Below are 26,007 nucleotides of genomic sequence, written 5' to 3' on the forward strand. Positions count from 1 at the left end.
CCAAGGCATCATGGGCTTCCCACTTCACTGGAGACCATGGAATCAACTAGGATGTCCAAAGTGCTTCTCCAAAGCTCTCCTCAAAGAAGTTTTAAAGCAATCAGGGGAGAGAAGCCAGGGATAAAGTTGGGACCTGAGATGGAAGGAAAAATTAAAACCATAATTAGCAGGCGGATGTAGAAGCTGGAAGAATAAAGCGTTTCAGAGCTCTCCTTTAAAATGGGAGGGTGGTGTTGACCACTTCAGATAGGTGAATTGCATCAGCTGAGAGACGGTGGTCTCATTGAGCTCTAGTTGGTTCGTGTGGAATGTAGTCACTGTGGCTCCTCTTAGCAATAAAATTGTAGGATAGTTTCCTTACTCTGCTATTTAGACATAGTTTAAAAATGATTACCTAATGATATGTTCACTTGAAATGAAGATGCATGATATTGCATATTGTGTGCACACATGAGATATGAGTTCATTTATCCAATGATCACAAGAACATATTCAGACAACTTTTAAGAAAAGGTTCAAAAGTTTCTCTTTAAAATGGTAAAGTTATCCACCTCGATGTTTCACAGGCACCGCCAACTCAGCTTTCCCAAGAATGTATCCTTCTTCCCTCTAAGTCCTTCTTCTATAACACCTATGTCAGCTGATGGCTGTACCAACTTGGCTACAACACTGAGACTCTGTCTTGTCTCTTACCCTCCACTCCCATATGTTACCAGGTCCTGATAAATTAACCTCCCCAGTGTTTGGGGGCACCTGAGAAGGAGTAAGGGATCTCACAGGTTAGAGCACTTTGCTTACCTGGACCACTGCCTGGTATCTTGCCCTCCATCATCCACTAAACCATTGTTCCTGATGTAGAAACTCTTTCTTTCTTCTTATTTTAATGTTACTTGAGAATAGTTTATTTGTAATGTTGTGTTAGTTTTAGGTACACAGCAAAGTGATTCACTTATATATATATACATATATTCATTCTTTTTAAGATTCTTTTCTCATATAGGTTATCAAGGACTATTAAGTAGAGCTCCCTGTGCTATACAGTAAATCCTTGTTGCTTGTCTATTTTATGTAGTAGTGTGTGTGTGTCTCTTCCAAGCTCCTGATTTGTTCTTCCTACCCCATGTTTCCCCGTTGGTAAATGAACTTATTTACAAAACAGAAACAGATTTACAGATAACAAAAACAATCTTTCTGAAGCACCAATCACGTCCTTGTTCAAAACCATTCACACTCAACAAAAAAAACATTTGTTCACACTCTTTTGGAGATCTTTGCCCACCTGCCATGTCATCTCCCTCCTGGATCGTCACCAGAATAACTTCTACTCATCATTTTAGACACTGAAAGCACATCTTTGCTCCCCACTCTTCTGCCAAGCTATACCAGATAGCCACACTGTTTCATTCCCTTTGTGTGTGCTGCAGGACTCACTGCCTTGATTGTAACTGTGCCTGCCTCCATAAGTAGGATGAGGACTCCCTGAGAACAGAGGTGTATTTTATCCCTGTCACCTAACAGAACTCCTAGCCCATACCAGCTACTTGTGTTTCTCAGTCATGTCTAACTTTTTGTGACCCCATGGACTGTAGCCTGCCAGAGCATTACATAAAGAATGGGACTCTTCTGAATAGGGGACCCTATGCAACTGCCAACCTTAGTCATCTGTGCTGTTTACTATATACCTCAGTTAAACAACAAAGAATCTGTTAGCAATAAATATGCCTGAACATGTCCCCCAACTTTGATTCTCATGTCCATGGGATTCTCCAGGCAAGAATACGGGAGAGACTTGCCATGCCCACCTCCAGGGGACTTTCCCAACCCAGGGATCAAACCCAGGTCTCCCTCATTGCAGGTGGATCCTTTATCAAAAAATTTAACATTATTATTTCTCTGGGACCAGAAATGTCATTGATCTAAAGCAGAACACAGTCATTGCCCAGCCACTTAAGTCTGTTTAGTGAAGCATAGCAGCAGTGGGCTGAGATGCAAGCCCAGTGCCCCAGACAGATGCCAGAGTCTTTGTTGGACACTGGTATCTACTTATGGTAGATACTGAGTTGGGTCAAGTTGATGCTAACAAACTGTTTGACAGAGAGCCATTCTGACAGCTGTTTCTGTTTCCCAGTGCACATTGCATGCAGCAGATGCTACTTTAAGGTAATTATTTTACACAAAATGTAATCAATTTCCCTGTGTGCTTTCTCTCCAGCAAACGATTCTGCATAAAGCAAACTAATGTTTTGGCTTGGCTAAGAGGCTTTTTCTCAGATGGGAAAAGAAGTGCTCCAGAAACCTTGCCAAAAATTCCCAAATATCACTCAGTTTTCAAATATTGCCCTACACTGATCAATTTTCATTGACTTCTACATACATAGTTGACTCAGTTCCTTTGCAAATCACTCCAGCCTTTAGACCTCATTTTCTCCATCTGCAAAATAAGAGGAATGGATTAGATGAGTTTTAATATTTCTCTCCAGCTCTTAAATTGGACTATTTCAAGAATCTTATTTATAGTTTCATGTTCCATTTGATCTCATGTTTTAAGTTAACTGATGGTACAGAAATTTAACAGTAATATACATAAGTTAGGGGATTATGCCTCATATTGTTACTGCGTAAGATTTAACTTTAAATAAAAAACTTCTCTGAGTTCAGTTCAGTTCAGTCATTCAGTTGTGTCTGATTCTTTGTGACCCCATGGACTGCAGCACACCAGGCCTTGCTGTCCATCACCAACTCCAGGAGTTTACTCAAATTCATGTCCATTGAGTCGGTGATGCCATCCAGCCATCTCATCCTCTGTCATCCTCTTCTCCTCCTGCCTTTAATCTTTCCCAGAATCAGGACTGATGAATCTTGATTACAAATTCTTGACCTGTATGCCATTCATTATACAAATCAACAGTTATCTGCAGGACTGGCTACATAACCTGTGGGAACAAATTTAAATGAAAATGCTGGGCCTTTGTTTAAAAATTAGCCAGAATTTCAAGATGGCAATAGTAGAGCATTACACAAAGAATGGGACTCTTCTGAATGGGGATCCTATGCAACTGCCAACCTTAGTCATCTGTGCTGTTTACTATATACCTCAGTTAAACAACAAAGCATCTGTTAGCAATAAATATGCCTGAACATGTCCCACAACTCTAATTCTCCAACAAAAAGTAATAAAGATGCACAGAAGGAAATATCACTAGGCTATTGGCTACAATCTAAGTTCCCTTGTGCCCATTCAGTGAAAGAGCGTCAGGCTGGAATCAGACATGAGTGCCATGTCTAACTTGACCATTGGCCTACTGATTTTTCACTGAAGTTTCTGAGCACTAAGCCCATCCTTCTGTAAAATGAGGAACTTCATTTTTGGCACTAGGACTCTGTGAATTTTTGTTTTTTGATCCAGGCCTTGTTTCCATGGCCATGTAATTTTTCTGTACTTGCTATTGAAGTGTAACATGTTTGAAAAAGTGTACATACATATCATAAATGAACAGCTCAGTGAATTTTGCAAACTGAATACATTTATATAACCAACTCCCACATCAAAAAGAACATCCCACCTCATGCTCCATTCTGGTCACTGTCTCCATATAAGTCAGGATAGTGGTTACCCTGGTGAGAGTGTCACAGGGGTAAACACTATCCTCACTTTTAATACCATATGTTGTTTGCCTGTTTTTTAACTTTAAACAAAATAGAAACATGCAGTATATATGCACGTGACTTCTTTAACTTGGCATTGAGTTTTGAAATTCGTCCACATGGTTGAATAGTAGATCATTCATTCTCATTGGTTTAGTGTTCTGTTGTGTAAATATACCACACTTAAATTACCATTCTATGGGTATTTAGGCAGGTTACATTTTTGGCTGCTCATGTAATTTTATAATTTACTAAAAATATCCACCATTCCTAATACTCAATAATTTTAGTAAGATTAAAAATATTTACTCTTTTGATTTCATGTAAGTTAAAATGCCCCTGGACTCTTTCTTCAGTCCTAGAGGTGAACAGTGAGCAGAGGAGAATTTTCTTCTTCCTCTAGCTCAGCTTCTACCTGATATTTCACAATCACAGGTGAGGATTTCTAGTCTACAGAAGAAGCAATTGTCATTGTTCATTAACATCTGACCAAAGTCTATTAAATGACAGAAATGGCTTCTGAGTATATCAGGAGGAAAGCCTTTCAGGCTTCAGGAAGTCTGCTGATAGAACAGACCATACCCACTCAGGAGATGCTGGGTGATGGGAACAAGTCACACCTGCCAGGAGCCACAGGAAGCTTAGAGTTCTAGACAAGATATAATGGATGGTGATGGTAGTTGGGGTAGGAGTAGGGAGAGTGCTCCAGGCAAGCAGTCTCCAGAGACAAAAGAAAAAATAGACAAAATTCAGCAATCCGGGCAAGTGTTTTATGGCTGGGCAGTTCAGTGGAAGGTAACACACAGTTCCTCTTCAGAAGAAACTCAGCAACAGAAGATGTGAAGGCAGGCCATCCTTTCACAATCTGGGCAGAGGTTGAGCTCAAGAAGATCTGAGAGGTACTACTGACTGTGGGCATAACTCCACTGGAAGAACTGAGAAAAGCAAAAATAAAAGAAGACGCAATGGACAAGTGACGATAGCTCTAGGCAGGTTACCTAAGCAAGGGCTCAGGTAGCCTCCTGGGACCTTACCACCAGAAATAGGACAGAGTAGAATCAGCAGGAAGATTGAAAAGTGCTGTCATTACTAATTCAATGAACTGTTTGGCCAAAAATTCATTCAAGTTTCTTGTAACAGTTCTGTAAGATGTTATAGAAAACTCAAACAAAATTTTTGGCCAACCCAATATTATGGAGTCCTGGCTCAATGTGGCAAGCACTGCCTGATTGATGGTGGTAAACAATGCATACATGGTGATCACATCAGTATGCTTTTGTCTGCAAGTAACAGAACACCTGAATAAAAGGGACTTAAACAATAGGGGGTAACTGGTAATCTCGCATACCAGGTCTTGAAGTAGGCTGTCCTAAGCTTTCCTAAGTCACTTACTAATATCTGGACTCAGGATGAACGTCTCCTTAGTTTACTTCATGGCTACAAGGAGGCTGCGTAGGCCTACAAATCATACCCTCACATAAAAATATTGAAAGTAAGAAAGAATAAAGTAACTTGTATGCCTTCTTTTATCTGAAAGAAAAATCCTTTCCAAAACTTCTTAGTTGAATTCCTCTTGTACCACCTTGGCCAGAACTAGATCAGGTGATTACAACTAAACCAGTCACTAGGAGGAGGGATGGGATGATCACAATTGTCTAGAACAATCAAGATGCAAGCTATGGGGCTTGATATACTGTGCCTCAAAATGTGAACAAATTTAGGGCCTTGTCAGCAAAGAAGAAGGGAAGATAACTGTGGGGTATAAAACCCAAAATACTGCTACCACCACCCAAACTCCTGAAAACAAAAAAGTTTCTTTTACTGCCTTGGGGCCAGGATGGGTCCCAAATTTGGAAGATCTCTTTTATTCAACAATATCTTAGTAAGCATCTCCTCTGGGCAAGCAAATGTGGGATCTCCAACTGTGAGCTCTGGAAAGCTTCAGCCATCAGATCACTTATTTCTTCAAGCTCTACATAAACTCCTTTCCCACAAGGCCAGCCCATGTTTCATTCAGCCCACTCTCTCCAATGGTGGTACCAATAGGGATGCTAGGGTAACAGCATTTGCTTCCTGTGCTCTCAGAAGTTCAGTTCAGTTCAGTTCAGTCGCTCAGTCGTGTCCGACTCTTTGCAACCCCATGAATCACAGCACTCGAGGCCTCCCTGTCCATCATCAACTCCCAGAGTTCACTGAAACTCATGTCCATCGAGTCAGTGATGCCATCCAGCCATCTCATCCTCGGTTGTCCCCTTTTCCTCCTGCCCCCAATCCCTCCCAGCATCAAAGTCTTTTCCAATGAGTCAATTCTTCGCATGAGGTGGCCAAAGTACTGGAGTTTCAGCTTTAGTACCATTCCTTCCAAAGAAATCCCAGGGTTGATCTCCTTCAGGTATGTCCTAAATCTAGGTCCTTACCACTTAGAGCTTTATTTCATCCCTCCCTGAATCTATTTCTGACTTATACAACCTCCTAGGAGAGTGAATTCCATTAGTTTTATACTTGCCAGGTAAGCTAATCCTTTTTTTCAACATATCAATACTACTTCCTTTAAGCTTCTAAAGGTTACCTCATCTCTTCCTTAGTTATTTATTAGAGGTTAGCCTGCAGACCTATCACAGATTGCTTGTTCTTTAGATATCCTTGAAGAGGAAACAGCCAGAATAATGCATTGAGAAATTACTATGTGCTATGGTTTTTCCAGTGGTCATGTATGGATGTGGGAGTTAGACTGTGAAGAAAGCTGAGCACCAAAGAATTGATGCTTTTGAACTGTGGTGTTGGAGAAGACTCTTGAGAGTCCCTTGGACTGCAAGGAGATCCAACCAGTCCATTCTAAAGGAGATCAGCCCTGGGTGTTCTTTGGAAGGAATGATGCTGAAGCTGAAACTTCAGTACTTTGGCCACCTCATGCGAAGAGTTGACTCATTGGAAAAGACTCTGATGCTGGGAGGGATTGGGGGCAGGAGGAGAAGGGGACAACAGAGGGTGAGATGGCTGGATGGCATCACCGACTTGATGGAGATTAGTCTGAGTGAACTCTGAGAGTTGGTGATGGACAGGGAGGCCTGGCGTGCTGCAATTCATGGGGTTGCAAAGAGTAGGACACCACTGAGTGACTGAACTGAACTGATGTGCTATTCTAAGTACCTTTATATTAATTAATCCTCAAGAAATCCTATGATAGAGGAATGTTTATGCACTTTTTTTGAGGAAGAGATACGGAGCTTTTAATTAACTTGCCTAAAATCACATTGGAGAAGGAAATGGCAATCCACTCCAGTGTTCTTGCCTGGAAAATCCGGGGGACGGGGGGAGCCTGGTGGGCTGCCGTCTATGGGATCTCAGAGAGTCGGACATGACTGAAGTGACTTAGCAGCAACTTAGCAGGCACATAAAAATTGGAATGTTGTAAACTAAAATCAAAGGAAACACTTGGATGCAGCTAGAGAAAGGGACACATTATCTATAGGGGAACAATTATTCAAAGGACAACAGACTGTTCACCAGAAACCGTGGAAGCTAGGAAAAGGAAGCACAACAATTTTAACAAGCTAAAAGAAAATAACTGTCAACACTGAAATCTATATCCAGTGAAAATATCCTTCAGGAATAAAGGTAAAATGAAGATATTCTCAGGTGAAGGAAAACTTCAGGGATGAAAAGAGGGGATTTTATTACAGACCTCACAGGCATTAAAAGGATCATAAGAAAATACTATGAACAACACTAGGAACAAAAACTCAACAATTTAAATAAAATGGATTAATTTCTTAAAAACTACAAAGTACTAAAACTTATCCAAGATGAAATAGATAACCTGATGAGCCCTATAGCTATTATATAGCTGTTACATAAATTGAATTTGTATTTTAAAATATTCTTTAAAAAAAACAAATCCATACATGTTTTTAAATTTATAGAACTGATCTAAAAAAATCCACAAAAACATGAATTCAAAAAGATACATACATCCTTATGTTCACAGCAGAATTATTCACAATAGTCAAAATATGGAAGCAACCCAAGTGTCTATCAACAAGTGAATGGATAAAGATGTGGTGTATATATATATATATATATATACACCACATCTATATATATACACACACACATATATATGTATGTACATATATGTATATATGTACATGTGTATATACATATATGTATACATATGTACATATATATATATACACACAATGGTATATTACTAAGTCATAAGAAAGAATGAAATTATGTCATTTGCAATCATGTGGATGGACCTAGAGGATAATATGCCTAGTGAAATAAGTCAGACAAAGAAAGACAAATACCCTGTTATCACTTATATGTGGAATCTAAAAAATCAGATGAGCAAATGAATATAAAAAGCAGACTCACAGTTATAAAGAATGAACTAGTAATTAACAATAGGGAGAGAAGTTACCAGTAGGGAGGGGCAAGATAAGGGTAGGGAATTAAGTGATACAAACTACTACGTATAAAATAAATAAACAACAAGGACATATTCTATAGCAAAGGGAAGCAGATCCATTTTTATAATAAGTTTAAATAAAGTATAATCTATAAAAATATTAAATCACTATGTTTTACACCTGAAACTAATATACCATTCTAAATCAACTATACTTCAACAAAAATTTCATAGAATTATATATCAAAAGAAAATAAATCAATTTTCCTATATGATAATTTAAAAACTTATTTATTTATTTATTTAAAACTTCAAAAAAAAAAAAAAAATCTCTAGACCCAGATAGTTTCACTGGTAAATCCTCTCCAAATATTTGACCAAAGCATGATAGCAATTCTGCATAACCTCATCCAGAGAATAGAATAGGAGGAAATATCTCCCAACTGTTTTATGAGGTTGTATTACTCTGAAAACAAAATTACAGAAAGACACTACAAGAGAGAGAAAGAGAGAGAGGATGGCAGGCCAGTATCTCCTATGAATATAGAGATAAAAATCCTCAAAATATTCACAAATAGAATCCGGTAATACATAAAAAGAATACTATTACATCAAGAACAAGTGGAGTTTATTTTGAGAGTGCTTGAAAATTAATCTGTTGATATATTCTAAAATACTATGTGTATATTTTAATTACATGGTGTTATCAACAGATGCAGAAAAACATTTGACAAAAAATAACATTTATTCATGTAAAAAGCTTCAGCAAGCTGGAAATAGAAGTCGGACCTGACTGAGCAGCAAAGCACCCAGCACAGGAATAGAAGGGTATTTAATGAACCTGATAAAGGGCATCTATAACTAACATTGTACTTATGATGGTAGAAGACAGAATGCTTTTCCCCTAAATTGGAATCAAGATAAGGATATTGACTCTTACCACTTCTATTCAACATTGAACAGGAAATCTCAGCAAGTGCAAAAAGGAAAAAAAAAATGAAACAAGAAATAAAAAGCATAGAGATTATAAAGAACTAAAATTCTCTCTATTTGCAGACATTATTATCTGTATAGAATATTTCAAGTAATCTACAAAATTCTTAGACTAATAAGTGAGTCTAGCAAGGTTGCAGTATACAAAGCCAACACATAAAAAAACCAATTTTATTTCTATCTACTAACAATGTACAGTTAGAAACTGAAATTTAAAAACAATACCATTTACAATAACTCAAGAAATAGAAATATAACAAAACGTGTACAAGATCTGTATGCTGAAAACTAAAAAATGCTGATAAAATAATTTAAAGAAAATGGAGAAAGATAGTAAAGATGTTAGTTTCCCTCAAACAACTTATAGATTTAATCAATATCAATCAAAGTTCCATGCAGGAATTTTTATAGATATATACAAACAGGTTTTTAATTTTATATACAAAGGCAAAGGGAGTAGAATAGCTATAATAGATAGATTATAGATAGATAGGTAAGAGAGTAAAGTCAGAGGAATTACACTATCCAGCATTAAAATGTCCTAGAAAGTTAGAGTAATCAACACAGTGTCCTAGAAAGTTAGAGTAATCAACACAGTGTAGTACTGACCAAGGCATAGACAAACAGATCAGTGGACTCAATAATAAGTTCAGAAACAGACACATACAAATAGACCATCTCCAGTAAAGGACTTATATACAGAATATATATAAAGAACTCTCAAGACTCAACAACAAGAAAATTACTCAATTTTTATGAAAAGAAAAAGACTTAGATATGTCATTAAAGAGGATAAAAAGTTGGCAGATAAGCACATTTAAAAAGTTTATCATTAGCCATTGGGGAAATGCAAATTAAAACTACTACTCAACTATAGGATGGATAAAATAAATAACCTTGTTAGTTGATGAGAATGTGAAGAAATCAGAACTCTAAAATGTCTAGAAAGCAAATTGTCAGTTTCTAATAAAGTTAAGTATAAATTTACCATATGTCCTAGCAATCCTACTTCTATATAGAAATGAAATCTTATGTTCATGTGAAAACTTGTACATAAATGTTTATAGCACTTCTAGTCATAATCACCCAAACTGGAAACAATTTAATGTTCCTCAATGATACATTAATTCCCTATTGCTGCTGTAGCAAATACTGCAGATAGTGGCTGGAAACATGCACACTTATCTTACAGTTCTGGAGATCAGAAGTCTGAAATGAGTCTCAAGCGGCTAAAATTGAAGCTTTCTAAAAAGCATTTTTATTTAGAAAGTAGCCCATGTTTATTGTTAAAAATCAAAGTACAGGGATTCAGGAAATATATTTAAAAATAAATCTCATATTCATCTTTCCCCCTCTCCCAGCCCAGAGAAGGCACTGGCGACCCACTCCAGTACTCTTGCCTGGAAAATCCCAAGGACAGAGGAGCCTGGTAGGCTGCAGTCCATGGGGTCGCTAAGCGTCGGACATGACTGAGCGACTTCACTTTCACTTTTCACTTTCATGCATTGGAGAAGGAAATGGCAACCCACTCCAGTGTTCTTGCCTGGAGAATCCCAGGGATGGCGGAGCCTGATGGGCTGCCTTCTATGGGATCGCACAGAGTCGGACACGACTGAAGCGACTTAGCAGCAGCAGCAGCTCTCTCCCAGCCAGTCCTTTGTGACATTCATTGTTAACAGTTCTTTTTTTTTTTTGGAAGATAATTGCTTTACAATGTTGTGTTGATTTCTGCCATACAATAATGCAAATCAGCCATAATTATACATATGTCCCCTCTCTCTTGAAGCTCTCGCCCATCCACCACTCTGGGTCATCACAGAGCACCAAATTGAGCTCCCTGTGTTATATAGCAGCTTCCCATTGGCTATATATTTTACACTTGGTAGTCTACATATATCCCTTATTGAACCTATCTTTGCATGAAATGTTCCCATGGTATCTCTAATTTTCTTGAAGAGATCTCTAATCTTTCCCATTCTATCATTTTCTTCTATTTCTTTTTATTGTTCACTTAGGAAGACTTTCTTATCTCTCCTTGATATTCTTTAGAACTCTGCATTCAGATGAGTACATCGTTCCTTGACTCCTTTGCGATTCACTTCTCTTCTTTTCTCAGCTATTTGTAAGCACTCCTCAGACAACCATTTTGCCTTTTTGTATTTCTTTTTCTTGGGAATGGTTTTGATCACTGCCTCCTATACAATGTTACAAACCTCTGTCCACAGTTCTTCAGATATTCTGTCTGTCAAGTCTAACCAACCCCTTGAATTTATCTGTCACTTTCACTGTATAATCATAAGGGATTTGAATTAGATCGTATCTGGATGGCCTAGTGGTTTTCCCTACTTTCTTCAACTGAAGTCTGAATTTTGCAATTATAAGTTCATGATCTGAGCCACATTCAGCTCCAGGTCTTGTTTTTGCTGACTGTATCAATCTTCTCCATCTTTGGCTGCAAAGAATATAATCAATCTGATTTTGGTATTGACCATCTGGTGATGTCCATATGTAGAGTCATTATATTCTTGGAAGATGGTGTCTACTATGACCAGTGCGTTTTCTTAGCAAAACTCTGTTAGCTTTTGCCCTGCTTCACTTTGTACTCCAAGGCCAAACTTACCTGTTACTCCAGGTATCTCTCAAGTTCCTACCATGATCTTCATTTTTTGAATGTTGAGTTTTAAGCCAGTTTTTTCACTCTCCTCTTTCATCCTCACCAAGAGGCTCTTTAGTTCCTTTTCACTTTTTGCCATAAGGGTGGGGTCATCTGCATATCTGAGGTTATTGATATTTCTCCTGGCAATCTTGTTTCTAGCTTGTGCTTCATCCAGTCCAGAATTTAGCAAGATGTACTTTGCAAGGAGATCCAACCAGTCCATTCTATAGGAGATTAGCCCTGGGTGTTCTTTGGAAGGAATGATGCTAAAGCTGAAACTCCAGTACTTTGGCCACCTCATGCAAAGAGTGGACTCATTGGAAAACACTCTGATGCTGGGAGGGATTGGGGGCAGGAGGAGAAGGGGACGACTGAGGATGAGATGGCTTGATGGCATCACCGACTCAATGGATGTGAGTTTGAGTGAACTCTGGGAGTTGGTGATGGACAGGGAGGCCTGGCATGCTGCGATTCATGGGGTCACATAGAGTCAGATACGACTGAGTGACTGAACTGAACTGAACTGAACTTGAATATAAGTTAAATACGTAGTGTGACAATATTCAGTCTTGATGTACTCCTTTCCCAATTTGGAACCAGTCCATTGTTCCACGTTTGGTTCTAACTGTTGATTCTTGACTTGCATACAGGTTTCTCAGGAGGCACATAAGGTGGTCTGATGTTTCCTTCTCTTTAAGAATTTTCCAGTTTGTTGTGATTCACATAGTCAAAGGCTTTAGTGTAGTTAATGAAGAGAAGTAGCTGTTTTTCTGGAATTCTCTAGCTTTTTCTATGACCCAACGGATGTTGGCAATTTTATCTCTGGCTCCTCTGCCTTTTCTAAATCCAGCTTGAACATCTGGAAGTTTTTGGTTCAGGTACTGTTGAAGCCTCACTTGGATAATTTTGAGCATCTGGTCCCATCACTTCATGGAAAATAGATGGAGAAACAGTGGAAACAGTGTCAGACTTTATTTTGGGGGGCTCCAAAATCACTGCAGATGGTAATTGCAGCCATGAAATTAAAAGATGCTTACTCCTTGGAAGAAAAGTTATGACCAACCTAGATAGCATATTGAAAAGCAGAGACATTACTTTGACAACAAAGGTCCGTCTAGTCAAGGCTTTGGTTTTTCCAGTGGTCACGTATGGATGTGAGAGTTGGACTGTGAAGAAAGCTGAGCGCCGAAGAATTGATGCTTTTGAACTGTGGTGTTGGAGAAGACTCTTGAGAGTCCCTTGGACAGCAAGGAGAGCCAACCAGTCCATTCGAAAGGAGATCAGCCCTGGGTGGTCTTTGGAAGGAATGATGTTAAAGCTGAAACTTCAGTACTTTGGCCACCTCATGCGAAGAATTGACTCATTGGAAAAGACTCTGATGATGGGAGGGATTGGGGGCAGGAGGAGCAGGGGACAACAGAGGATGAGATGGCTGGATGGCATCACCAAATTGATGGACATGAGTTTGAGTGAACTCTGGGAGATGGTGATGGACAGGGAGGCCTGGTGTGCTGCGATTCCTGGGGTTGCAGAGTTGGACACGACTGAGTGCTTGAACTGAACTGAACTGATACACTATTGGTGTTTTTCTTTTTGGCTTACTTCACTCTGTATAATAGGCTCCAGTTTCATCTACCTCATTAGAACTGATTCAAATGTATTATTTTTTATGGCTGAGTAATTCTCCATTGTGTATATGTACCACAGCTTTCTTATCCATTCGTCTGCTGATGGACATCTGGGTTGCTTCCATGTCCTGGCTATTATAAATAGTGCTGCGATGAACATTGGGGTATATATGTCTCTTTCAATTCTGGTTTCCTCGGTGTGTATGCCCAGCAGTGGGATTGCTGTGTCATAAGGCAGTTCTATTTCCAGTTTTTTAAGGAATCTCCACACTGTTCTCCATAGTGGCTGTACTAGTTTGCATTCTCACCAACAGTGTAAGAGGGTTCTCTTTTCTCCACACCCTCTCCAGGATTTATTGCTTGTAAACTTTTGGACAGCAGCCATTCTGACTGGTGTGAAATGGTACCTCATTGTGGTTTTGATTTGCTTTTCTCTGATAATGAGTGATGTTGAGCATCTTTTAATGTGTTTTGTTAGCCAACTGTATGTCTTCTTTGGAGAAGTGTCTGTTTAGTTCTTTGGCCCATTTTTTAATTGGGTCGTTTATTTTTCTGGAATTGAGCGGTAGGAGTTGCTTGTATATTTTTCAGATTAATCCTTTGTCAATTGCTTTATTTGCTATTATTTTCTCCCATTCTGAACGCTAAAGTTTTGATTCCATGAGATACCCTATAGGCAGAAGCACGCTGGCTGCGATAGACAGCGCAGAAGCGCGGCGGAGAGGAGCTATCCCTCTCCCAAGGTCAGGAGTAGCAACCGAGAGTGCCAGGCTGCATTGACACAGGACTGCGAAAGGTCAGTTTTCATTCCAATCCCTAAGAATGCTCAAACTACCTCACAATTGCAATCATCTCACGCTAGTAAAGTAATGCTCAAAATTCTCCAAGCCAGGCTTCAGCAATATGTGAACTGTGAACTTCCTGATGTTCAAGCTGGTTTTAGAAAAGGCAGAGGAACCAGAGATCAAATTGCCAACATCCGCTGGATCATGGAAAAAGCAAGAGAGTTCCAGAAAAACATATATTTCTGCTTTATTGACTATGCCAAAGCCTTTGACTGTGTGGATCACAATAAACTGTGGAAAATTCTGAAAGAGATGGGAATACCAGGCTACCTGACCTGCCTCTTGAGAAACCTATATGCAGGTTAGGAAGCAACAGTTAGACCTGGACATGGAACAACAGACTGGTTCCAAATAGGAAAAGGAGTACGTCAAGGCTGTATATTGTCACCCTGCTTATTTAACTTCTATGCAGAGTACATCATGAGAAACCCTGGGCTGAAAGAAGCACAAGCTGGAATCAAGATTGCCGGGAGAAATATCAATAACCTCAGATATGCAGATGACACCACCCTTATGGCAGAAAGTGAAGAGGAGCTAAAAAGCCTCTTGATGAAAGTGAAAGAGGAGAGTGAAAAAGTTGGCTTAAAGCTCAACATTCAGAAAACGGAGATCATGGCATCTGGAACCATCACTTCATGGGAAATAGATGGGGAAACAGTGGAAACAGTGGCTGACTTTATTTTGGGGGCTCCAAAATCACTGCAGATGGTGATTGCAGCCATGAAATTAAAAGATGCTTACTCCTTGGAAGAAAAGTTATGACCAACCTAGATAGTATATTGAAAAGCAGAGACATTACTTTGCCAACAAAGGTCTGTCTAGTCAAAGCTATGGTTTTTCCAGTGGTCATGTATGGATATGAGAGTTGGACTGTGAAGAAAGCTGAGTGCCAAAGAATTGATGCTTTTGAACTGTGGTGTTGGAGAAGACACTTGAGAGCCCCTTGGACTGCAAGAAGATCCAACCAGTCCATTCTAAAGGAGATCAGCCATGGGTTTTCATTGGAAGGACTGATGCTGAAGCTTAAACTCCAGTACTTTGACCATCTCATGCGAAGAGTTGAGTCATTGGAAAAGACCCTGATGCTAGGAGGGATTGGGGGTAGGAGGAGAACGGGACGACAGAGGATGAGATGGCTGGTTGGCATCACTGACTCGATGGAGATGAGTTTGAGTGAACTCTGGGAGATGGTGATGGACAGGGAGGCCTGGCATGCTGCGATTCATGGGGTTGAAAACAGTTGGACACAACTGGGTGACTGAACTCAACTGCTACCCTATACAATACACATTTGTTTTTATGGCAAGCACCTTATACTCTATGTGTTTGTAAAAGTATTCAGCATCAAGAATCTTGGTTATCAATATTGGGTTGTTACTTCCGCTAAACCTGGAAAATCTTATCAGGGGAGCTGAAAATAAAACAAGTGGCTGCTTAATATCTGGCCAGTTTATCATGTCATGGAGAGAATGTAGGGAGAGAATCATGTGAGGAGATAATGATTATCTGAACAATCAGGAAAATAATCATGTTTAAAAAGAAATAATAAAGGGAACCCACTGAGAGGACTAGACTTAGCTGTTTTATTTTTGTAACTAATAATCCTAAACAAAACAGCTGAGGATTGCCATAATTATCAAGACGATTAACCTTCTGCCAAGCCATATGACAGTCCATGCAGCTCTTAGACAGTCAACTAAGTTGTGTGACAAATGTGATTCAAGAGGCCACATCCTAAAGCCTAGTTCAAAGGCTGGAGATAAGGTTCTATGAAGAATTACAATAAATTAAACAGCTCATTGTAAACCAGTGGTTCTGAAACTTGAGCCTGCAGCAGAATCACCTGGAGGGCTTGTTAAAACACGGATTGCTGAGCTTCACCTCAAAAGTTTCTAAGTCAGCAGGTCTGGGATAAGGCCCCAAAGTTAGAATTCTTCATAAGTTCCCAGATGCTGCTAATGCTGCCCATCAGTGATTGCACTGCATGCACATCAGCATCACCAGGGGACCTTTTGAAACATTCCCAGACCTTTAAAAAACAATTAAATCATAATTTTCAGAGGTATGCCACAGGCTACCGTGTTTTTTTTTAAGTTCCCAGGTGACTCCAACCTGTAACCAGAACTAAGAACCACTAGGTAGGGTAAATGCCAGCAGAAAACATTAGTAACTCTCAGAATACACATGAGAATAATTATGTGGTAGAAAAGAAAATAAAGAATAAGAATTTGAGGACTAAAACCTCAACCTAAATCCCTAATGAGATCTATGAGGTGCTATGTTTGGGGGAGACTTAAGAGTCTCAGAAGTTTCCAAATAAAAAACTTTAGGTTAGGAATTTTCCCTTAATCTAATTTTCTAGAGAGGGTTGGATTGGTTAGCTGTGGAATTATGTAACCTGGAGAATATTTACAAATCATCTCCTGAAACATAAACACCCACTAGACAGAAGTGAATTTTAATTAAGTGCAGTATTTTCTCTTTGTAGAAGATACATTAGTGACCGTGTATCTGAATCCCAGCCTCTTCTTGAGGAAACTATCTCTGAGGAAGGTTTGATACCAAGGAAGTCTGCTCACTTTGCCGCACCTGCCCTTTCCCTGTCCCGCCCCTCTAGCCAAGCGACTAGGTCAAGGTGAGCGCCAATCACCTGACCAGAGCAAGTCCTCCTATCACTGGGCGATTCTGCCCAAACAGACATGGTGGATATCTACTGAACGAATCCGAGTTCCTCTCTTGTTACTGGAACTGGAAATAGGGGAAGAACTACTTTAAATACACCTTCCTGGAGGAGGTGTATTTTCAGAAAATTCCACAGCCACATTTGCCCCAAATGTAGGTTTAGGAAAATGATCAGATTTCTGTTACCAGAATCTCTGCTGCTTTTGACCAAGAGAGCAATCTAGTTGGCAGTAGTCTGACATACAGATTTCCCTTCAGAGACAGAACTTCTCCTCTGTCCTTCACATGTATGCCCATTCCCCAGGCGGAGCTGTCACAGCGTGTAATGGGCATGGTCTTGTCTGAGGACAAAAAGGTCAGTTAGTTCAGGAGCTGTGAATTCAACTTCTCTGGTAATCAGTTCAGTTCAGTTCAGTCGCTCACTAGTGTCCGACTCTGTAGACTTTGTTGGATAATGATGTATCAATGTAGGTTCATCAGATGAAACAAGTCTCTCTGGTGGGAGTTCTTGGTAATGGGGGAGGCTGTAGAGGGTGAGGACAGGGAGCATGTGGGAGATCTTTGTACCTCCTGTTTAATATTACTGCAAACCTAGTTCAGTTCAGTTCAGTCACTCAGTCGTGTGCAACTCTTTGTGACCCCATGGACTGCAGCACACCAGGATTCCCTGTCCATCACCAACTCCTGGAACTTACTCAAACTCATGTCCATCGAGTCGGTGATGCCATCCAACCATCTCAACCTTTGTCATCCCCTTCTCCTCTTGCCTTCAATCTTTCCCAGCATCAGGGTCTTTCCCAAGGAGGCAGTTCTTCACATTAGGTGGCCAAAGTATCGAAGTTTCAGCTTCAGCATCAGTCCTTTCAATGAATATTCAGGACTGATTTCCTTGAGGATTGACTGATTAGATCTTGCACTCCAAGAGACTCTCAAGAGTCTTCTCTAACACCACAGTTCAAAAGCATCAATTCTTCGGCACTCAGCTTTCTTTATAGTCCAACTCCCACATCCATATGTGACTACTGGAAAAACCATAGATTTGACTAGATGGATCTTTTTCTCTGGCATTGGGATCTTTATTTTTTGACTCTATTTTGGTCCCTTTAATACCTTGTAGGATTGTGAAGAAGATGGAATAGCAATGTCCACCAAGGATTTAATAGAACAGTGTACACACACACACGTATCCTCTGGAATCAGACTGCCTGGGGTCAAATCTCAACCCTACACCTTTCTGACGGTGTGACCTTCAATAGGTTACTTAACATTTCTGAGACCAGAGCTTAGTGGAACCCTCCTCATCTAGTTGGGAGGAAAGATCTGAGCCCACTTTCTTGTGCAATGAGCTCATTTCATCAGTGCCAGCTATGATTACTGCCCACATACAAGAAAGTATTTACCCATTTAAAGGGCTGTCTGAAGAGGAAAGGATTCTCACAGTTAGATGTTGGTAAAGGGCCTGACAATCAGATTGGCTTCTCATTGTAGGTCTCTTTCCTACAACTGTGATTTGAGTTAAAGCTGTAGTAACAGAACACCATCTGGAACCTTCGGATAAGCAGCAATAAATCGTTCTTGGGCCTCCAAGGGACTCTTTGAACCTTCATCTAGGAAGTGAGGCTGCCCCATGGGCAATTAAGATACAGGCATGGAGATAAGAAAAGCTTCACCAATTAAAACATACCACAAGTAGTCATGAGAGACTCATCAGCCCACCTGTGATCTTACACTCACATTACCTACTCTGCGATTTCAAGCCCTTGTCCTACCTTCTGGGATAGGATATGGGCATGTAAGTTTCCAGGAGGGAAAAACAAGTGAGAGACTCTCCTCCAACATAAACTCTTTCATTCTGACATCAGGCAGCGAGAGAACCTCCTTCAGCAAGGGAACTCACACAATCAAAATACTTGTGCCAAATCAGAGTGATTTTTTTGTGTCTTTAATGACTCCAAACTTGTAAAACAAGAGGGGCCTATGGAAATCCTTATATTCACAAGGGTCTTGGAAACAGAGAAGTAGGTCTCACTAAGGCTCCATATATAAAAATCTCTGCCAGTTCTTCCAGATTCTAATAAAATTCACATAAAAATTTAAAATATCTTAACTGATCAATGTGTGTTTTACTTATTACAGTAAGCTTTCAAGCTTCCTGAATGGGTAAGGGAAAGGTTTTTGCGTCTGGATTATTAAATAAATGGAATATAATAGCATCCTCAGTATGAAAAATGAGCCGAATAATATAAAATGTTATATGAAATAAACTGAATCAGCTATAATTCACAATAGATCATTAGAACTTTGTTAGGACTTTCTGTATTGAAGGAGGCATCCTTTATCTGTGCTATTATGGTAAACTTTAGCCACAAGTGCAGCCACATGCATAGCAAAATGTGGCTACTAGAACTGAGACACTGAATTTTTAATTTTAAAAATTTGAATTGATTTGAATTTAAACTTAAACAGCCACATGTGGTTAGTGGCTATCATTTTGGGAGTTGCAAAAGGATCAGAGATTAGGTTAAATATGAAGCAACCCAATGATGTACCTTGGCATGCAACATTTCAGAATTAATTCAACATGAGGTATTTATCATTTGCCTTTTCAAAACAAAAATAAAGTCAGAACACAAAATATCCATTCCCTAACACACACTAAGCAAAACTTGCTGCCTGAGCTTTCTGATTAGCTTAGATGTCAGATAAACAGAAATTGTCATATTTAACTGCCAAAAAAACATAAAAGCCATAGAATTCTAGAATTAAAAGAGATGTTAGAGGTTATGCAAAGTGTTTAAAATTCAGATTGTTTGGAAATATCTGGGGGTACTTGGGGCTGTCATAATGTCTAGGAAGTTCTCCTAGTCAGAGACCAGAGATTTTAAACATCCTGCAATGTGCACCAGAGTCTCACATGTGGAAGAGTTGAACTGCCTGAATGCCAACTGTTCCCCATTGAAAATACTTTCTGTCCAACTGTTTGTTTTAAAAATTAGAAATTTGCTTTCAAAAATATTAAGTGACCTTCTCTGGATTCCATAGCTAGAAAAGTTACCTGCTGCTGCTAAGTGACTTCAGTCGTGTCCAACTCTGTGCGACCCCATAGATGGCACCTAGACCATGCATAAAAGGCGAAATGGCAGCTGGATGGTAAAATGTATTTGTGCTTTTGCTCTGTAAGCTGCACTAGATTTTTACGAGAAATAAATTAATATAAGGCAAAAGAAGATGTTTTCTTGTAGTTTACCATTCTTACACTCAGTAACATTGAAAGAAAAATTCTCATACTGAGCACTTATGATGCCACCATAGACTGGCACCTGGGCAGCTCTGAATTCCATTTATTATGATGGCATGAGTTGAGAAATTGTGACAGAGACTGTCTGGCCTGCAAAGCCTAAAATATTTACATCCAGCCCTCTAAGAAAAAATTTGCCAATCTATGCCATCAATTATTATAGTACAGTTAGTGTGAAAATTGAGCTAAGTAAAGTACTATGGGAGCATCAGGGGGTTAATAACTGCAGGGTCCGGGGAAAGCTTTCCCAGAAAATTGAATCTTGAAGGATAAGTAGTTGGAAAATATGGTATGTTATGGATGAAATTCTGTCTCCCCATCCCCAAAGGCTTCCTAGGTAAAGAATCCACCTGCCAGTGCAGGAGACGCAAGAGTAAGGGATTCAGTCCCTGGGACAGGAAGATCCCCTGGAGTAGGAAATGGCAATCTGCTTCAGTACTCTTGCCTGGAAAGATTCCATGGACAGAGAAGCCTGGTGGGCTACAGTCCATGGGGTCTCAAAGAGTCAGACATGACTGAACACACACACACACACACACACACACACACACACCATATACCATCCCCAAAATTCATATGTTGAAGCTCTATTCCCTCCCAATATCGCAAAATGTGACTATATTTGGAGATAGTGCTATTAAAGAGCTCATTCAGTTAAAATGGAGCCATTAGGGCCCTAATCCAAACAGACTGGTTTCCTAATAAGAAGAGGAGATTTGAACACAGATGGCAGCATGAGGTAAAACCACGTGAAGACAAAGCAATAAGGTGGCTATCTACAAGACAAGGAGAGAGGCCTCAGAGGAAACCATCCTTCCACGACCTTGATCTTGGACTTCCAGCCTCCTCAGTTATTAGAAAATAAATTCTTTTTCTAAAGCCCCCAATCTGTGGTATTCTGTTATAGCAACCATAGAAAATAAATACACCATAGATGAGAATGTTATTTTAGATCAGGGAAATCAACACAGAGCCTCAGGGCATGAAAAGCTTTGACATTGGTAAATAGTGAAAATGTGTTTTGAAGAATTATGAGTACTGGAGTACAGGAGGTAGGGAAAAGAGAAGGTGAAAGAGCATTCATTTTGTCTCTTAAGCATCCATTTTGTCCCCTGGGTAGATAATGAGGATTTGGTTTCTAGATTAGTAATTCTGATGGTAAATGAGAACAGTGCCAGGAAGACCCGTTAGGAAGCTTGAAATTTCATTACTTGAAAAAAATGATGAGAAAAAGCTGAACAATATACTGCTTACAGTGTGCAAAAGGGTGAGTGGATTTAAGAGATGTTTCTGAGGGAAAACATTAAAAAAGATTTCGTTGGCCAGTTGACTGTAGAGGAAATGTACAGTAAAACTCAGGCCTCAATAAAACAAAATCTCCACAAGTTTAATCTGGTTCTTAACCCAACTGTACACTCATTTCTAGCCCAGGAATATGCTATTTTAAAGGGTCAAATAAACTGCTTCCTAAGATTCAAGATGATAACAAAACACCAAATGATTTAATTTGAAAGAATTTCTGGAAAGAAAAAAAAGCAGGTCTCTCATAAATTAGAGCAGTAAAAGAAAGAGATTGATGAAACAGACGGTTCAAACTACAAAAACCAATGAAAGGTGGTTGATCAGTAGTAGTATTTGGAATTGTTGGAATGATGTGAGTATGGTCTTTCCCAAGCAAACATAGATGGCAGCCTTAAAAATGAGCTCTGCTTTTAAGAGGTTGGGTTAGAAATTTATTACTTTAATATAAATTTTCAGTTGATGCCAGAGGTTTAAATAATAACAGCATCGTTGCAAAAAAAGTGGGGTTTTTATACTGCACTAAAACATTCACTCTTTGCAATGTGATATTATTTGAAATTTATATCCTAATTATGCAGATGTTCATTCCTAGATGAAATATAGCCAAAGAAGAACCAGCCTGGTCAGATCTAATGCCTGAAGATAACACTCTTTTCAGAGGCCTTATTTGGAAGTCTTGAGTTGCACTGAAATCTGAATAGCAAAATTTCAGTTGTTTAAAACAACAAAAGTTTCTTTGTTGTTCATACTATATGTCCATTGTGCGTTGTCAATCAGGGATTCAGGCTAATGGAGAAGCCCTCATCTTAGAAGTTGCCAGCTGTCATGGTAGAAGGAAAAGAGAGTAAGGCAACATGCTCCCTGATTCAGAGTTTGTCCACCAAGAAATCACTGCCAGGGCAGGTCACTTAACTTCCAGTAAGTGGAGAATAAAATCCTACTTTGTACTCAAAAGAAGAGGGTGCCAGAATATCTAAGAAATGAAACACTTGTGCAGAATATGTCTCAAGTATTCAAAGCATGACCAGTGACCCCTACTTTGTATTTTTCCGAAAGATAGAACTCACAAAATTTCTGCAGAGAGCCCATTTTAAGTGATCATTTCAGTGAAATTTTTAAAAGTATGAAAGACAGTTCTTTGTGTCAATCACTTATAGTCTTGAAGAAAGTAATAATTCTTAGAGTATTCTCATACTAATAGTGAATGTTAACTGAATGCTGACTACATTCCAGGCACATAGTACATATTAACTAATTGTATACTCATAGAAACCTATGAAAAGAGCACAATTATTATTCCCACTTTACAGGTGAATGTTCTGAGGCTAGGGAAATTAAGTAATTTTTCCAAGGCCATGGAAGTTAGTAAGTGAAAACCAAGCAAAATACCCCCAGAGCTAGACTGCTTCGTCACTTATTATTTACACAATTAACAAATAACAACAAATAAAACTAAATACATATTCAACTGAAAGAGAATTTCAGTAGCTGGGGGAATGATTTGATATTTCATTTTCATTGCATTCCAGTACTCCATCAACATTCCAATATTGTTACAATATTGTTGATTTGGCTGATCTGGTTGGCTAGGCAGGTATCCCTTCCCTCCCTCACTGCTCAATGTGTGTCCCTCCCGAAGCTGCACACTCAGTCAAAGGACAACCATCCCCGATAGAAGAGAAACAGTCTTCAGTCAAGGGTACACGAATAGCTGCACTCCCCTGCTAGAACCTCCAAACAAGTTCTCAAGGCCCAATATTTATATGTTTTAATATGTTAGATAATATGACTGAATTATTACAGTATCTTTATCCATGTCATAGGTAAGAACTATGTATTTTTAAAACATCTTCTGTTTTTCTAAAGGAACTGTTTAATATACCCAGCACCAAAAATATTTGATATTTTATGTGAGAAAAGTAAAAGTGTTAGTCACTCATTTGTGTCTGACTCTTTGCAAACCCATGGACTGTAGCCTGCCAGACTCTGCTCATGGAATTATCCAGGCAAGAATACTGGAGTGGGTAGCCATTCTCCAGGGGATCCTCCCAACCCAGGGATCAAACCCAGGTCTCCTGCATTACAGGCAGATTTTTTATGGTCTGAGCCACCAGGTAAGCCCCATTTATGTGAAATTTACCTTAAATTGACTCTAAGGGGTCAGTGTAATGAACAACTATTGCATGGAATACATGGAACCACCTCTACCCCTGCCCTGCTTTCTACTGGGAATAGCCTCTTCTCCCTCTTCTCTGTTTTATCAACATGGTAATCTCTGGACCAAGTGTCTTATATAAAATGTACCCTGGCCACAGTTAGCTGGTCCAGGAGAAGACATCTGAGCCAATTACCTAACAAAACCTGTCCTAGCCAGCAGATTGGTTCCAGAGTGAGCATTTGATTCAAAGTGGGCCACTCCAAGTCTCTTGTCAGGGATTTCTTAACTGAAATGAAAGAGTCCGTCTCATCCCAGGTGACTGAAACTCTAAATGAAAAGGTTAGGTAGGTGCTACCAACCACCAATTTTTCTTCCCATGCAAGCACAACAACCCAGGGGTAGGATTGAGGAAGACAGAAATATGGTAGAAAACTAAAGACATTAATAGGCAAAAGATGAGGAGAGAAACCTGCCCTTGAAATCTGTGAACACTACAATATCCTTGCTTCAACAACTGTCACTAGACTTTCTGTCATTTGTAGCCAAAATAGTCCTAATTACTATGATCAACTTCTGAAATTCTTTATTCAACCGGTATATTGTTGAAAGATCTCAAAAGGGAACATGTTAGTAATCATGGTTGCTTATGATACACCAAAGCAAATAGAATTATCAAAATTGAACAGAAAACTAAATATTTTAGGAAATGACTAGTTACCCACATAAAGCAACCACAAGAAAAGGGGAAAGTTTTTCTCTTACTTTTGCCTGTCTTAGGAAAATGATAAAGAAACCAGAACCACATAATATCTACATTACTCAGAAATAAGCACTAATAAGACAAAAATCCTTTGTAGCATACTATCCAGTGACTAGCAAGTGACTTACTATCAAAGAATAGCAAAGAGAGATAAAAAAAGCCCTCCTAAGTGAATAATGCAAAGAAATAGAGGAAAACAATAGAATGGGAAAGACTAGAGATATCTTCAATAAAATTAGAAATACCAAGGGAACATTGCATGCAAAAATGGGCACAATAAAAGATAGAAACGGTATGGACCTAACAGAAGCAGATGATATGAAAAAGAGGTAGCAAGAATACACAGAAGAACTAGACAAAAAACGATCTTTGTGAACCAGATAACCATGATGGTGTGATCACTCACCTAGAGTCAGACATCCTGGACTGTGAAGTCAAGTGGGCCTTAGGAAGCATCACTACAAACAAAGATAGGTGGAGGTGATAGAATTCCAGCAGAACTATTTCAAATCTTATAAGATGATGTTGTTAAAGTGCTGCATTCAATTTGCCAGCAAATTTTAAAAACTCAGCAATGGCCACGGGACTGGAAAAGGTCAGTTTTCATTCCAGTCCCAAAGAAAGGCAATGCCAAAGAATGTTCACATTAGCACACAATTGTACTTATTTCACATGCTAGCAAGGTAATGCTCAAAAATCTCCAAGCTAGACTTCAACAGTACTTCCAGATGTATAAGCTGGATTTAGAAAAGGTAGAGGAACAAGAGATTAAATTACCAACATCTGTTGGATCATAGAAAATGCAAATTCCAGAAAAACATCTACTTCTGCTTCATTGACCATGCTAAAGCCTTTGACCACAACAAACTGTGGAATACTCTGAAAGAGATGTGAATACCAGACCACCTTACCTGCCTCCTGAGAAACCTGTATGCAGGTCAAGAAGCAACAGTTAGAGCCAGACATGGAACAATGGACTGGTTCAAAATTGGGAAAAGAGTATGTCAAGGCTGTATATTGTCACCCTGCTTATTTAACTTGTATGAAGAGTACATCATGTGAAATGTCGAGCTGGATGAAGGTCAAGCAGAAATTAAGACTACTGGGAAAAATATCAATAACCTCAGATATGCAGATGACCCCACCCTTATGACAGAAAATGAAGAGGAACTTAAGAACCTCTTGATGAAAGTGAAAAAGGAGAGTGAAAAAGCTGTCTTAAAACTCAACACTCAAAATCAATCCTGAATATTCATTGAAATAACTGATGCTGAAGTGAAACTCCAGTACTTTAGCTACCTGTTGTGAAGAGTTGACTCATTGGAAAAGACCTTGATGCTGGAAAAGATTGAAGGCAGGAGGACAAGGGGACACCAGGGTACAAGACGCTTGGATGGCATCACTGATTCAATGGACATGGGTCTGAACATGCTCCATGAGATGGTGAAAGACAGGGAAACCTGGTGTGCTGCAATTCATGGGATCATGAAGAGTTGGACATGACTAAGCAACTGAACAACTACAATCAAGTGACTAGCACCCCAATATCAACAATCCTAGTAGGCAGAAATTTTTAGGGATCCCCTCCTCCAAAATTCTCTTATAACATGGCTATTCCTTTGTGAT

Source organism: Oryx dammah, unplaced genomic scaffold (genome assembly GCF_014754425.2).
Source record: "Oryx dammah isolate SB20612 unplaced genomic scaffold, SCBI_Odam_1.1 HiC_scaffold_11058, whole genome shotgun sequence".
NCBI lineage: Eukaryota > Metazoa > Chordata > Mammalia > Artiodactyla > Bovidae > Oryx > Oryx dammah.